General features: G+C 41.8%; 1 pseudogene; it reads right to left on the bottom strand.

The window, feature by feature from the left end:
* Positions 1-3,491: 3,491 nt before the first annotated feature.
* On the bottom strand, positions 3,492-6,903 carry LOC115197995 (inactive cytidine monophosphate-N-acetylneuraminic acid hydroxylase-like; annotated as a pseudogene).
* Positions 6,904-15,005: the final 8,102 nt, after the last annotated feature.

Here is a 15,005-nt window from a genome sequence, read left to right as displayed (position 1 = left end):
GTGTCTTGCAGAAGGGAACCATGAAGAGGAGCTTGGAGTGGGCAAGGGGGAGGGTTGATAAAGCAGCAGAGAAGACCTGATTTATCAAGTATGACAGTTAATTCTGGTGATTCTCACCTGGTTGGCATTTACAACACGGCAAGGTATGCAACATTAATGCCCAATCAAATATCCAATGTTATTAAAACATATAACCCAATCTACGGTCAAGCAACGTTTAATGTCAGGTGTGTGTTATGAACTATAAACAATCCTTGGAGTCAATGAATCAATTGAGAGTGACTACAATTAGAAATGATTTTAAAACCACTGTGCCAGTAAAGATGACTAAAAAAGGATCTGCTCTTATGGTTCTGTTTACATTTTTTCAGACACTTTCAATCCGACACCTTGTTAATGTTGACGTCAGCAGAACGTCTTCAGCAACCGTAGATGAGAGCCGCGGTTGGCGTTTTTGACTGCAGTGTCTGTGTGGGTGTACCAGGAAAGAACGTTAGAAGTGAGGTCCAACAAGGAAAGAACGTAGAAGTTAGGTCCACAGGAAAGAACGTTAAGTAGTTAGGTCCACCAGGAAAGACATTAGAAGTTAGGTCCACCAGGAAAACATTAGAAGTTAGTCCCCATGATATCGAAGCTTCTTACCATCTCCACCGGCAGCCCCAGTCGATATCGATTTAAAAAAACTGGAACAATAAATATCGTGTAGCAAAAATTCACTGAACCAACTCCAGTTTGCCTATTGTCCCAACAAATTGTCAATTATACATTTTAGATACGTCCGAGTGCATTTCTTTTATAGCTCTGCTTTCCACACATCCTGACCCACAAACTGGTTAGCAGACTCAGGCCTCTGGGTGTAAAGCCTGTAATAACAAATTCCATTTTTTACATTCACAAGAATGTGTATCCCCAGAATGGACCCAACAACTAAACATGCTGACAACACTACATAGTACACCATGAACAGGTAATCAAATGGCTACCCGGACTATTTGCATTGTGTGCCCCCCAACCCCTCTTTTACGCTGCTGCTACTCTGTTTATCATATATGCATAGTCACTTTAACCATATCTACATGTACATACTACCTCAATTGGCCCGACCAACCAGTGCCCCTGCACATTGGCTAACCGGGCTATCTGCATTGTGTCCCGCCAACCCCTCTTTTACGCTACTGCTACTCTGTTCATCATATATGCATAGTCACTTTAACCATATCTACATGTACATACTACCTCAATCAGCCTGACTAACCGGTGCCTGTAAATCGCCTCGCTACTGTTATTTTTCACTCTTTTTTACTGTTGTTTTTATTTCTTTACTTACCTATTGTTCACCTAATACCTTTTTTGCACTGTTGTTTAGAGCCTGTAAGTAAGCATTTCACTGTAGGTCTACACCTGTTGATTAGGCGCACGTGACAAATACACTTTGATTTGATGAAGGAGCTGTGGGACCTAACATAATGGTGATAGGACAAGTCTCAGTGTAAGCAAAACAAAGATGGTGGTACTTAACCATTCTCCCATCTACTGTACATTGACATGGAGATGATCAGCAGCTTCAAGTTCCTGGGCACCCTGATATCCTTTCCTGCCCTCAGTCACTTCACTCAAAATGTCCCACCAGTGCTTCTCCACTACCCACATCAACTTGCTGCACCACGACTTATGTACAAACTACAGCGTCTGTTTTTATTGACATAACACATGTAAATAAATGTCCATATTTACTGTAAGATTTATTTATGGTAAACATTAGTCCATTGACATACATGACTAAACTACTCTGCATAATGCTCCATTTACCCACTAAGAAATCATACATTTATAACAGCGGCGTTATGTATACTGTGCCAATTGATTCTGGTGGTTGTAAATGTTTTTGAAAACTTTCAACTTTATTTAGCTGATTATTTTAACAGGAGTGTTCAATTTGATGAAAACTTTGGTTAGTGTTCAGTTGATCTCAAAAAGTATTTGTATAGTTAGACAGGCTTACATTTAAAAATATCAGAAACGATCATAACATCAATCCTTTTGGGACACATCGACCAATTAACCATTGGCTGCAGTATTCCGAACTTACTAGGTAGTCATGCAATAAACATCTTGGATAATTCCCCTTAAATGAATTCCCTTTAATCAATGTTATTTGTCCACATGTGTAACCGGTGCTGTACTGCACCGCTGTAACTCTGCGTTGTGTGTGTGGTTGATTGAGACTATGGACGTGGACTTTGGAGATCAGAGTAGTTTTAATTAAGCAAATTCCTCTGCATCCTGCATCTGCATCCAAAAGAAAATAAAACATTTGTAGAGCACATATGTTCTGCGAATCGTCGCCTCTTTCTACAACAGATGCACAATACAAGGGACTGGGATCATTTCAGGAGCTAGCCATCGTTCACACATACAATAGCCTGCTAATACCTCCAGCAGGTATATCTCTCTGGTCACCCCCAAAGCCAATTCCTCCTTTGGCCGTCTCTCCTTCCAGTTCTCTGCTGCCAATGACTGGAACGAACTACAAAAATCTCTGAAACTGGAAACACTTATCTCCCTCACTAGCTTTTAGCACCAGCTCACAGACTACTGCACCTGTACATAGCCCATCTATAATTTAGCCCAAACACTACCTCTTCCCTTACTGTATTTATTTATTTATTTAGCTCCTTTGCACCCCATTATTTCTATTCTACTTTGCACTTTCTTCCACTACAAATCTACCATTCCAGTGTTTAACTTGCTATATTGTATTTACTTTGCCACCATGGCCTTTTTTGCCTTTACCTCCCTTATCTCCCCTCATTTGCTCACATTGTATATAGACTTTTTTTTCCCACTGTATTATTGACTGTATGTTTGTTTTACTCCATGTGTAACTGTGTTGTTGTATGTGTCGAACTGCTTTGCTTTATCTTGGCCAGGTCGCAATTGTAATGAGAACTTGTTCTCAACTTGCCTACCTGGTTAAATAAGGTGAAATGAAATAATAAAGATGTGGAACGCTACTCACGCTGCGTCTTGGTCCTATATTCCAACGAACGTGACATCTACATTATGGGCAGAATATTTAAGTGCCTTTGAAGGGGGTATGGTAGTATGTACCAGGCACACCGGTTTGAGTGTGTCAAGAACTGCAGCCCTGCTGGGTTTTTCATCCTCAACAGTTTCCCGTGTGTATAAAGAATGGTTCACCACCCAAAAGAAATCCATCCACTTGACACAACTGTGGGAAGCATTGGAGTCAACATGGGCCAGCATAGCATCCCTGTGGAACGCTTTCGATACCTTGTAGAGTCCATGCCAATAGAGTCGCATTTAGGTTGTTCTGATGGCAAAGGAGGGTGCAACTCAATATTAGGAAAGTGTTCCTAATGTTTCGTCCACCCGGGTGTATATACCACTTAGCAGACTTTTATGAAAGTGACTTCCAGTGACTGCAGGAATTGAACCCAGGACTCTGGTGAAGCTAGCAGCATGTGCTCTTACAAAGCGACATGAAGACTACCTTTATATTCAACAATGATACAGGTGTCCATTTCGGGGTGCACTTCATCCTTCAGAATCATGATTCTGAGGTGCACATCATCTGACGGAGATAACAACAGGAGAAGGGCATTAAAGAAGAGCCTTTGACAGAGGTTCCTGTATCGTATAAACTGTTCATACAAAGTGAGCTGTTATGCTTACGTTTTGCCAAATGCCAAAGGGAACTACGTTGATATTTGTCAGCTGCACCTGACTTTTCTCCAGCATCCTGTAACATTATTCAAACGAGGACAGCATAAACCCACAAAGGTGCACCCTCATTTGTTTTATGGTTGTAAAACCATGTTAATGTGTGACATATTTATATAGATATAGATAACCCTTACCAGAACACTGGCCTTGATGTGTCGCCAACATAAATAGGAACATCTGGTCTCGTCGCAGAGGAGGGATTTTAAGGTTGGGTAGCTGAAAATTGATTTTTCAGGAATTATCTTAAACTTCCTGTCTTTCTGTATGCCTCATCCTCATGAGAAAAATTCTGCTTACTTCCATAATTAGAGTCCCACTTTAAACTAAGTACAACTTATAATGGCTTAATATATCTACACAAATGCTTCACATATCATCTATAAACCTATCTCATACTCTATAAATGGTGTATAAACATACATAGTTTATACACCATTTATACACCACCCTTTATATACCATTTATAGAATATGACACACGCTTATAGATGATCTGTGAAGCATTTGTGTAGTGCTTAAGAAACTTCATGCATTCTATATAACGCCTTTATACTTCGTTAAAGTGGGACCAAAATTATAAATACATTGAAAATCAGTGGTGGCTGGTGGGTGGAGATTGCGGAGGACGGGCTCATTGTAATGGTTGTGTTTGATGTGTTTGATACTTCAATCAATTCCCTTCCAGTTTCACTGAGCCCATCCTCCTATATGGCAATCCATTTCATTCTACCATCTCTACATACCTGTACCATCTCTACATACCTGTACCATACAGGTACCATCTCTACATACCTGTAACCATCCTGCATACAGGTACAATCTCTACATACCTGTACCATACAGGTACCATCTCTACATACCTGTACCATCCTCATACAGGTACCATCTCTACATACCTGTACCATACTCATACCTCTACCATCCTCCATACAGGTACCATCCTGCATAAAGGTACATCTCTACCTACCTGTACCATCTCCCATAACAGGTACCGATCTCTACATACCTGTACCATACTCCATACCTGTACCATCCTGCATACAGGTACCATCTCTACATACCTGTACCATACAGGGTACCATCTCTACATACCGGTACCATGCTCCATACAGGTACCATCTCTACATACCTGTACCATCCTCCATACAGGTACCATCTCTACATACGGTACCATACTCCATACAGGTACCCATCTCTACATACCTGTACCATCCTCCATAAATGGTACCATCTCTACATACCGGTACCATACTCCATACAGGTACCATCTCTACATACCTGTACCATCCTCCATACAGGCACCATCTCTAAATACCTGTAACATAACTCCATACAGGCACCATCTCTACATACCTGTACCTAATCCATACAGGTACCATCTCTACATACCTGTACCATACTCCATACAGGCACCATCTCTACATACCTGAGGGGTGAGTGCTGTGGCTGATGTAGATGAGGTCGGCCATGCACAGCCTCTCCATGGAGTCAGCAGGGGCTCGTGGAGCAGCCACCATCCCCTGGCGAAGGCCGGACCCGTCAGCCATGGGTCGATATCATCTTCTTCCCCCCTAGCTGGAGCTCCATGCATGCTGGGTGAGGTAGGTCACCTGGAGGAACATGAAGGTCGAGTTTTGGGGTGGAGAATCTTGTCGCCCGACGTGCTATCATTTTAGATTTACGTGCGGCGCGGTTGACCATCAATCACACCGATTTAAATAGCCTGTCGGCCATATGGGAAAAACTCAGAGGTGTCGGAGTTTGGGAATGTCGTTTCTGTGTCTCTGGAATTTAAATGAAGACATAGGGGAGATGGTCAAAAGTCATCTGTGACCAACTGTCCGCTCAGAGTCCCAGCAATGTGTCCTGCACTGTTGTTGGGCATGGGCTGTGATCGAGGTCTATCCCGATACGTTATCTACAATCTTGGATGGTGGTTGGTGAAAAGCTTTCAACCTTTGCCCATCTCCCTTATGTGTCCCAGGCTTAAGTTTGGGAACTGCAGCCTTTCAGGGAGAACACACCCTCAGATCTCACATTATAAAGCTTGGCACTGCAGCCTTTCAAGTGAGAACACACCCTCAGATCTCACATTATAAAGTTTGGCACTGCAGCCTTTCAGGTGAGAACACAACCTCAGATCTCCCATTATAAAGTTGGCACTGCAGCCTTTCAGGTGAGAACACACCCCAGATCTCACATTATAAAGCTTGGCACTGCAGCCTTTCAGGTGAGAACACACCTCAGCATCTCACATTATAAAGCTTGGCACTGCAGCCTTTCAGTGGTGAGAACACACCCTCAGATCTCACATTATAAAGCTTGGCACTGCAGCCTTTCAGGTGAAACACATCCTCAGATCTCACATTATAAGCTTGGCACTGCAGCCTTTCAGGTGAGAACACATCCTCAGATCTCACATTATAAAGCTTGGCACTGCAGCCTTTCATGTGAGAACACATCCTCAGATCTCACATTATAAGCTTGGCACTGCAGCCTTTCAGGTGAGAACACACCCTCAGATCTCACATTATAAAGCTTGGCACTGCAGCCGTTCAGGTGGAGAACACACCCTCAGATCTCATATTATAAAGCTGGCACTGCAGCCTTCAGGTGAGAGAACACATCTCAGATCTCACATTATTAAAGTGGTGAGAGATCAAAAGATGAGTCAAAGATTTTGTAGACACACAACTCTCGGTTATCATTTTAAGGCTAATATTTGATTCACTCCGGGTAATTACTAACTAGCCTTGAATCATAGCTAGGTTTTGTGTCTTGTCACACATTTGTGACTAAACAAACATGGGAATGTGTTCAAGAATTAGTTTTCAACCAGCCTGGTGAAGACATCTTTTTCATGACGAGACCAAGATCACAACCAGATCAAGACATATTTTTCTGACCATAACAAACCATCTTTATACAACCAGTATCCATCCTGACCATGACGTCATGTAAGATGTTATAATGTAATTGCAACCAGTTTTGCCCACTGGGAAAGGCCTCAGATCTGTCCAGCCGTGGGGTGTGTGTGACGCGCTGTACTCACAGTCACCTCTCCCCTCCTGCATTTCCTGTGGATCCTGGGGATCTGCCGACCAGGGGTCCCGACGATCACCTCCACGAGCTGAAGACCAGCACCCTCGTCTGTCATCACGACGTCTGCATTAGCAAAATCAAGCCAAAGTCAACAACTCTTCCGATGAGTAATCAAATTAATTACTTCTATTTGACTATCTTATGTACATATAGACATATTAAACATCTGACTTATTATTTACCACTGTGTCCTCATGTCATTGTTTAGACGGCCAAAGGAATGGACCAGCTGGGAGCTGGGCACTATGATGGGAAAATTGGAAGATTATTTTATAATACTTTTATTGCATCAAATGGTTGTTTTATGCAACAGAATAGGGGGATTCTTCTAACTACTGTGTGTGTGTGTTCTACTGAGGATGGGCCTCTGGGAGATAATACTGACAGGAGATTTATGATGTCTTTTGGGTGATTAAACCTAAGGAGGCCGCATTTCAGAGCATGAGTTAATGTTTCTGTTCTAGATGATACCAGGGAGAGATGACCCCAGGGCCAGACCCTGGTCTGTACACAAAGATGAATGTTTTTTACAGCAGATACTGTCTGCTATGAATTATAGGTATCTTTCATACCAATCTTAACCTTGTGACCCATTCTATTCATCTGTTGTTCGTCATGTAGGTTGAAAGGGGTGTATCTTGGCTATAAAATACCTTTGTACTTTTGTCTCGGGGCTCTCAACGAATCATCTGAGCGTGAATCGTCGACCAGGCTCATTATCGTAGAGCACTCAATCGATTCACTTTATATGTGTGCGTTGTATTGACCTGCTCCCTTATTAATAGGTGATTAAGATTTAGTATAAGTATAACTCTGGACTTGTGCGATGAGTCTGTCTCTTCCATCATTTGATAGTAAAGAAATGAGCCACCACATTTGGCAATGGGGATGTAAATCTTCACTTGGTGACTGCTCCTGATGACCTGGGTAAATCGTGCATGAGGGATCCATCAAACTTGGGCATCTCAGGAGACCACACTTCGGGAACGAAGCAGATGGACCAACCTAAGATCTGAGAGGCAGCGAGCCGAGTGGATACCACATCTCCAACTTAGGTTAAAAATAATAAAGAGGTGAGCGACACACACAAAGTGGTTAAGAAAAGTCTTTGTTACGTAGGCTCTGAGTGTGAATTCCTGTGTGAGGGGGGCACCTTGGAGGCGTAAACAGGGCCGAGTCAGTGGAGGATGATCTGAGAGTTAGTCGACTCAAAGACCCCCATCAGTGTCGGTTTGTGGGCGACCTAGAGCCGTCCTGACACTGAATTGGATCCCAGTGGGGATTGGTGCGGTCTGTAGGGGTGAGGGGCCAGGGTGACTGTGTGTTCTGTGTGAAACACGGTACTTGGTGAAGCCCTATTGGAAGAAGGACCTTCATTCTGAAAGTGTCTGTGTGACTGTCTAAGGTGACCCTCAGGTGGTGAATTCCAATTATTTTAAATGTGCTAGCCAGGATTATGCCATGGGTTTGGTAATTTAGCGTAAATATCTAGAATCTGTGTGAACTACTTTTTGCCATTTAACGTTTAAAACATCCTTAATCTGTGTGCACTAGTTAAGACCATTTATGATATAGTATAAGATAGGAATGTGCACCTGTAATTGTTTTTAAACCTGTACCCCCATTTTAGAAGTATTGAAAGATGTAAATGTATGAGTTGCATTATCCTAGGAACTAAACCATGACATAGAAATGAGAAAATATTCTGCAGGTGAAAATATTGTCAAAAAACATAATTGATTCGGTATGTTTGGGATAGCATTGTGTGACTGTGACTATGAGAGTTGTGGAAATTAGTCTTAATCTGAATTTTAGATAGTAAACATAAAGGATATGCTGATCATATGATTGACATTTGGATAATAAGCTTTGATATAACGTTATCTTGGGGTTCTGTTCCTTCACTGCCCATCATTTTAGGAAGCAAGCGGAAGGTCTACGTTCCTGAGAGGCTTGATTTTGCTGTGGTCTCTGGGAGGTTAGAGAACCGTTGAGGATCCACATGACGGGCCGGTCCTTGTCCGGGAACAAAAGTGACTTTTTTGGTTCTGCTGGGAGTATGTTTGGAGAGCTGCTTCGTAGGTTATTGTAGCAATATTGATGTTACACAGGAAACGGAACCAGTTGTTACTGACTTTATTAATGTGCTTGTTGACAACATGCCTAGTAAGTTTGCTTAACTTTATATCTGTGTCTGTCGTGACTACAACACAAAGCATATTGAACAGGGTGATAACGGTACTTAAAAGAACCTGGATCTCAGCGATTCAGTGAAGAATACATCCACAGGCGGCAGTTTGAAAAAGTGCCGTATTTACAGGCTAGTCATCACACCGAACGTCAACGTTAGCTGGCTATCGTGAGTGACTCTATGCTAAAAGCTAGCTGGCAATTGGATACAAAAAGATTTGTGAGTAGCTAACATTCCATTCTACAAAAAAATCACCATGGAAAATGCACTGAAACCTCTGTGAAAAATGTACTATGATGATTGTAATTTAGCACTGACCTGGAAAAGATGGAAAGAGGAATTCAATTTGTACATGGCTCTTACAATGAGAGAAAAACATGAGGATTACAAAGTGAAGCTACTGTATTATCTCATTGAGGAAAAAAGGCAGAGAGATTTGTGAGACCCTATGTGTGGTCAGTACCAAAGACAATCTCTCTGTTGAGAGAGCGTGAGGATGTTCTCTGCATCACACTAGGGCCAAAGTCAGAGAGCATCAACGTGGTGCAGGAGAAAACCACAGTGCCCAATGCAGCTCTCTTTACAATCATGCTGGCCAACAAAAAGTCAGTCAGATTTCAGCTAGATTGTGGTGCTAATGTTATTCCTGCAAACCTCATAAAAGCCAGTCACCTAGAGCCCTGCAGTCAGGTATTGGTGATGTATAACAAGAGTACTCTGACGCCACTGGGGAAGTGCACACTTAAAGTGATCAATCCACGCAATAAGAAAACCTACCGAGTTGAGTTCATCGTATTCAACAAGAATGTGCACAGGCCCATTCTAGACAGTAAGGCTATCCAGGCAATGGAGTTGATTAATGTGCAGCATCACAACATCCTGGCCATCGAGAAACAACAGGATCCTGGACTAAAAGAGCAAATTAAACGGGAGTACTCTGATGTATTTCAGGGAGATGGATGCTTACCCGGCAAACTGAAGCTGGAAGTGGATGAGCGAGTGGAGCCCGTCCAGCTGCCAAAGAGAAGAGTGCCAGTAGCACTATATAAACCACTCAAAGAGGAGCTCAGTGGTCTATTTTATTTATTTATTTTTTGAGAAAAGAAGGATGATAAAAGCAGTTGAAAAATGCACAGATTTGATTAGCAGCCTGATCTTAGTGAAGAAACCGTCTGGAAAACTAAGAGTGTGTATTGATCCGAAACCTCTCAACAAGGTGCTCAAGAGGAGCCATTACCCACTTCCTACTATTGAAGACGTGCTGTCAGATCTGAACAGAGCACGCGTGTTCTCTGTTTGTGATGTAAAAAACGGATTTTGGCATGTGGAACTGGAGGAGAAATCCAGCTATCTCACCACGTTCTCTACTCCCATGGGACGCTACAGGTGGCTGCGCATGCCAATGGGAATCAGTCCAGCCCCAGAGATCTTTCAGAGGAAGTTGAACCAGGCAATGGAAGGTCTTCCAGTAGTCAAAATCATTGCAGAGGACATCCTGATTGTGGGAAGAAGGAGACAACGATGAAGCGGCGACTCTGGACCATGACAAAAACCTGAAAATGCTCCTGGACAGATGCAGGAAGCTCAATATCAAGCAGAATCCGAAAAAGCTGCAGCTCAGGCAGAAGGAAGTGCCCTACATTGGCCACCTGCTAACATCAGAGGGGTTAAAAGTGGACCCAGGAAAAGTGACAGCCATGAAACAGATGCCTAGGCCTACAGATGTGCAAATAGACCTAAAATGGCAATAGACTAATTCAAAAGCCATTCAATAACCTTTCAGATTGAGGAAATGGCAGCTCAACTTACCCAGCTCATCCTGTGTGAAGCTGTTGGGAGGGTTCTGCATAGTTGAGACGTTCAGCTTCCAGTAGTGTTTTGTACATCGGACCGTCCTGTATCAGAAAAACCTTTAAGTCCCATTGAATAGATATGTTATATCTAAGCCTCGGTATTAAAGAGGAAGTTCATGATTTTACCATGTTGATGTTAGATGGTTCCTCAGCCTGAAAGTAGTCTATGGGCCAGGATAAACTGTAATCCATGGTTTGGTATTCTCTAAACAGCCACTACAAACTCCAGCTATCTTTAGTTGTAGCAGTCCTGAACTTCCCCTTTAAGTCTACTTACCTTCCATCTAAGTCCTCTATGTCTTTGATGAACAGGCCTCCTTGGTGTTTGCATTGGTTCTTGCAGGCCTTCAGCTCTCCATTTTCTTTGGTATATGATGTAGCACTTGCCATCATCTGGGCTCTTCTAAAGTTGATGCCATCTTTGAGTGAGAACCACCGCCTCAGAGTCCAGGGACAGCACTGTCTTTGAAGACTGGGCCTGTCATTTGAGTGGTTGAATTGAAGTGCTGATGAGAAAAGTAGAGGAGTATATGTGGATGGGACTCGTAAGAAGAATTTACAGGTGAACAAAACAGAAGTAATAGATAAAGGCAACAAAAAAATCAATCCAGTTTATTACAAGTTGCAACAGGGAGATACTTCCAGCACAGAACCAGAGAAAATGTCTGACTGGCCTTATATCCTAATCAGCAGACAACTGTTCTGTAAACATCAGCCCCAGAGGCTTGTGGGAAGTCCAAACAACAAGTAAGTGACATTGCTACAGAATCACAGTGTTCAGACAATACAATAATAATCAGTGTGTCCTCGGTCCTTGTATCTCCAGTCTGGCATCAAACACTATCAACAGATATGAGTTTATTCCATAATATACAGCATCGAGGCTAGTGACCATCAACTCGAGTATCCCAAACAAAACACTGGAAATTGTGTATCACAAAAAGGGGAAATATATGAATATAAGGTAAAACTTTTCTTGATACCTAGTGTCATAACACATTATGACACGGTCATAACCATGTCATACTATGTCATAACAGCTGACATAACATGCTCATAACACTGTTACATATGTTTAGACCTGTTGTGACATATATTCCGATATTTTATGGGTGGTTATGACACCAGAGTTTCAAAACCCACAAAACCTACCACTCAAGGCAAAACATTCCATTACACCATAGCCTACATGTCCACAGTGTTTTTTTAAAAAATTGACCATATAATTATCATTGTAATTGTGCACAAAATTATGTCAGACATGCACTTACCCCCAATGCTCTGTTTCTGATGACTGGGATGAATGCAAGAGCGAAGCAGGACAAGACATCCTCTTTTTGACAGATGACTGATATAAGGGCATGTACGTGACAGGCCTATCTGGCTTATGTGATTATGATGGTCATAAAGCTTCTTGACAGTGTCAAAGTGTATTTTCTTAGTCCAAGTAAAGTGACACAGGCTGGTCCTAATTTTATATGACAGTGTCATAAAGTGTATTTTCTACAAGTTGTTTAAAATATGATAGAGAGAGAGAGAGAAAGAGCAAGAGACTTGAACCTACATTTAGACAATAAGCACAGATTGAAAGAACGAAACATTATACCGTTATATTTACATGTCATGGTTAGTTCAAATGACTAATATCTAGATTCAAACAAATGTCAGTTCAGTGACACTTTGGGAACTAAATATTACATGGAATTATCAGGATCAGGAGCAGACCTGGGTACAAATACATGCGTATTTATATTTGAAATACTTATTTTATGTGTGAATATGAGAATTATGTGGTCAAAATTCGCTACCTCTTTTAACATGTCCTACAAATAGCCTACTATCTGAAAAATATTTTCAAATATTGTTTCCAAACACATTCTTCCAAATACCCTAGGACAAACAGAAAGTGGGTTCAAATGCATAGAGTATTTAAATATTTTATATTTCAATATTTTCAAATGCAGAAGAAAAATACTTTTTAAGTGTATTTCCAAATACATTCCAATATTCAACTACTTGTATTTTCAAGTAAGTACTTCGAAATGTCTTTGAAAGTTATTGAAATACCTCAAATTTGAACATGGGTCTGAATAGGAGACTATTTTTTGGTTGTAAGAGCAATCATCCTCAATTCATTGTTTTTTTTTATTTCACATATGACTGAAACTCATCCAAAGTTAACTTGTAAACTTGAAATTCAATTAACAGTTTCACAGAGTTCACAGAGCTTAATTTGTGTAAACTACCATGAGCAAAATATATAAATTGGCTAAATATTTTAATGCTATTAAGTGCTATCCTCTGGGATACAATGTACATCTCGCTGTATATGTTCGTAGCGAAATAAATGAAATTCAATATTACAAGAATTGATCTGTTAAACAACTATTGTCTGTCACCTTTAAACATTGTACATTTCTTAATAGTCACAACATAGCAAATATTAAGAGAGAAGCATAAAATAATAAAGAGCATTACCTTGTGCAGACTGTCATGTTGACTTGACACTTTGGAATTTGAAGTTTAGACCCAGATGAGTCTTTCTTTGTGCATTTGCATGAGCAGTGAACGAATTGTTGGTACTTAACAAGAAGAAACAAGTGTTTGCCTCAGAAATCCACTCGAAAGAAAAGAGGTACAGAGAGAGATGAAGAAGAAGAGATAAAAAAGGTGAGATGCCAGTAGAAGGATACGGTGCAACAGATAATGTCACAGGGAGACTCTGCCTGGATGGGCATTAAGAATATGGCAAATGCCCCCTTCAAAGCGAGGCAACGTATCGATCCCCGCCCGGATGAGAGGGTGTGCCTCTCTACAGCCAATGAACTAAACAAGTTATTCACTCGCTTTGAAGGGGGCGGCCCCCGCTCCCCCTTCCTGTGTGAAGGAGGATGTCATGGCAACCGAGAGCGCCCATGTCAGCAATGAGGAAGTAGGACCAGTGTTCAAAAGCACCGGAGCACGAAAGAGCCCGGGGCCTGATAACATAAGTGGTCGTGTCTTGAAACACTGTTCCACTCAGCTGAGCGGTGTCTTCTGCAGTGTCTTCTGCTCTTCTTCTAGCGGTTCCCTGGATACATTGGAAATTCCATCTCTATGGAAAAAATGTATTATTATACCTGTCTCAAAAACCCTCTCATCCATCTGCCATCAAATGACTACAGACCTGTCTCTCATACCTCTATCTTGATTAAATCTCTTAGAAAGATCATCAAGACATACATCATCAACACCACCAGACACCTTCTTGACCCCCTCCAATTTGCACACCAGTCAGAGAGAGGAACAGATGATGCCAACCTCTAGCTCTTACATCTGGTGAACATGCATTTGGAGGGCAGTAAAAACCCATGTGTGTATCATGGTCACAGATTTCTCTTCAGCATTTAACACAATTAATCCATTGGTCCTCGCGGACAGACTGAGAGGAGACTTCGGACTTGATGCTATGCTTATCACATGGATCACCCAACTTCCTAACTGATAGGTCTCAGCAGGTTACGAGTTGGCAACACATTCTCTGAGGTGTGCACTACTTCAGTTGGAACCCCCCAGGGCAGTGTCTTTCACCAGTACTATACATACTGTATACAGACAGCTGCCGGAGCAGTTCCCAGGCCGCCACCTGATCAAATATGCTGACGACACTTTGTTCACTCTACTTGAAGGGGATAAGACAGAGCCCGGCCGGCTCTGAATGATTTTAATGTTTGGTTTGAGTCATCCCATCTAAAATTAAATACATCAAAAAACAAAGGACTTGGTGATTGACTTTCAAAGGAACACGACTATGCACACACCATCGCTGATCAATTGTGAGCCCATTGAAATAGTGGAGGAGTACAAATACCTTGGGCTAGTCACTGACAACAAGCTGTCCTGGGATCAGTGTACTGGCGCTATTTTGAAGAAAGGCCAACAGAGACTGTATTTCCTACGGAAACTGTACTTTTCTAATGTTGATCTAACCTTCATGGTTCTCTATTATAAATCATTCATTGAGAGCATTCTGTCCTACTACTTGACCTGCTGGTTTGGGAATATCAAAGTTGCATAGAAAAATAGGTTCTGAAAGATAGTCAGGACTTGCAGGAAAATCATGGGGCAGCAACA

Source organism: Salmo trutta, chromosome 8, assembly GCF_901001165.1.
Source record: "Salmo trutta chromosome 8, fSalTru1.1, whole genome shotgun sequence".
NCBI lineage: Eukaryota > Metazoa > Chordata > Actinopteri > Salmoniformes > Salmonidae > Salmo > Salmo trutta.
This window is presented reverse-complemented; position numbering and strand designations above follow the sequence as displayed.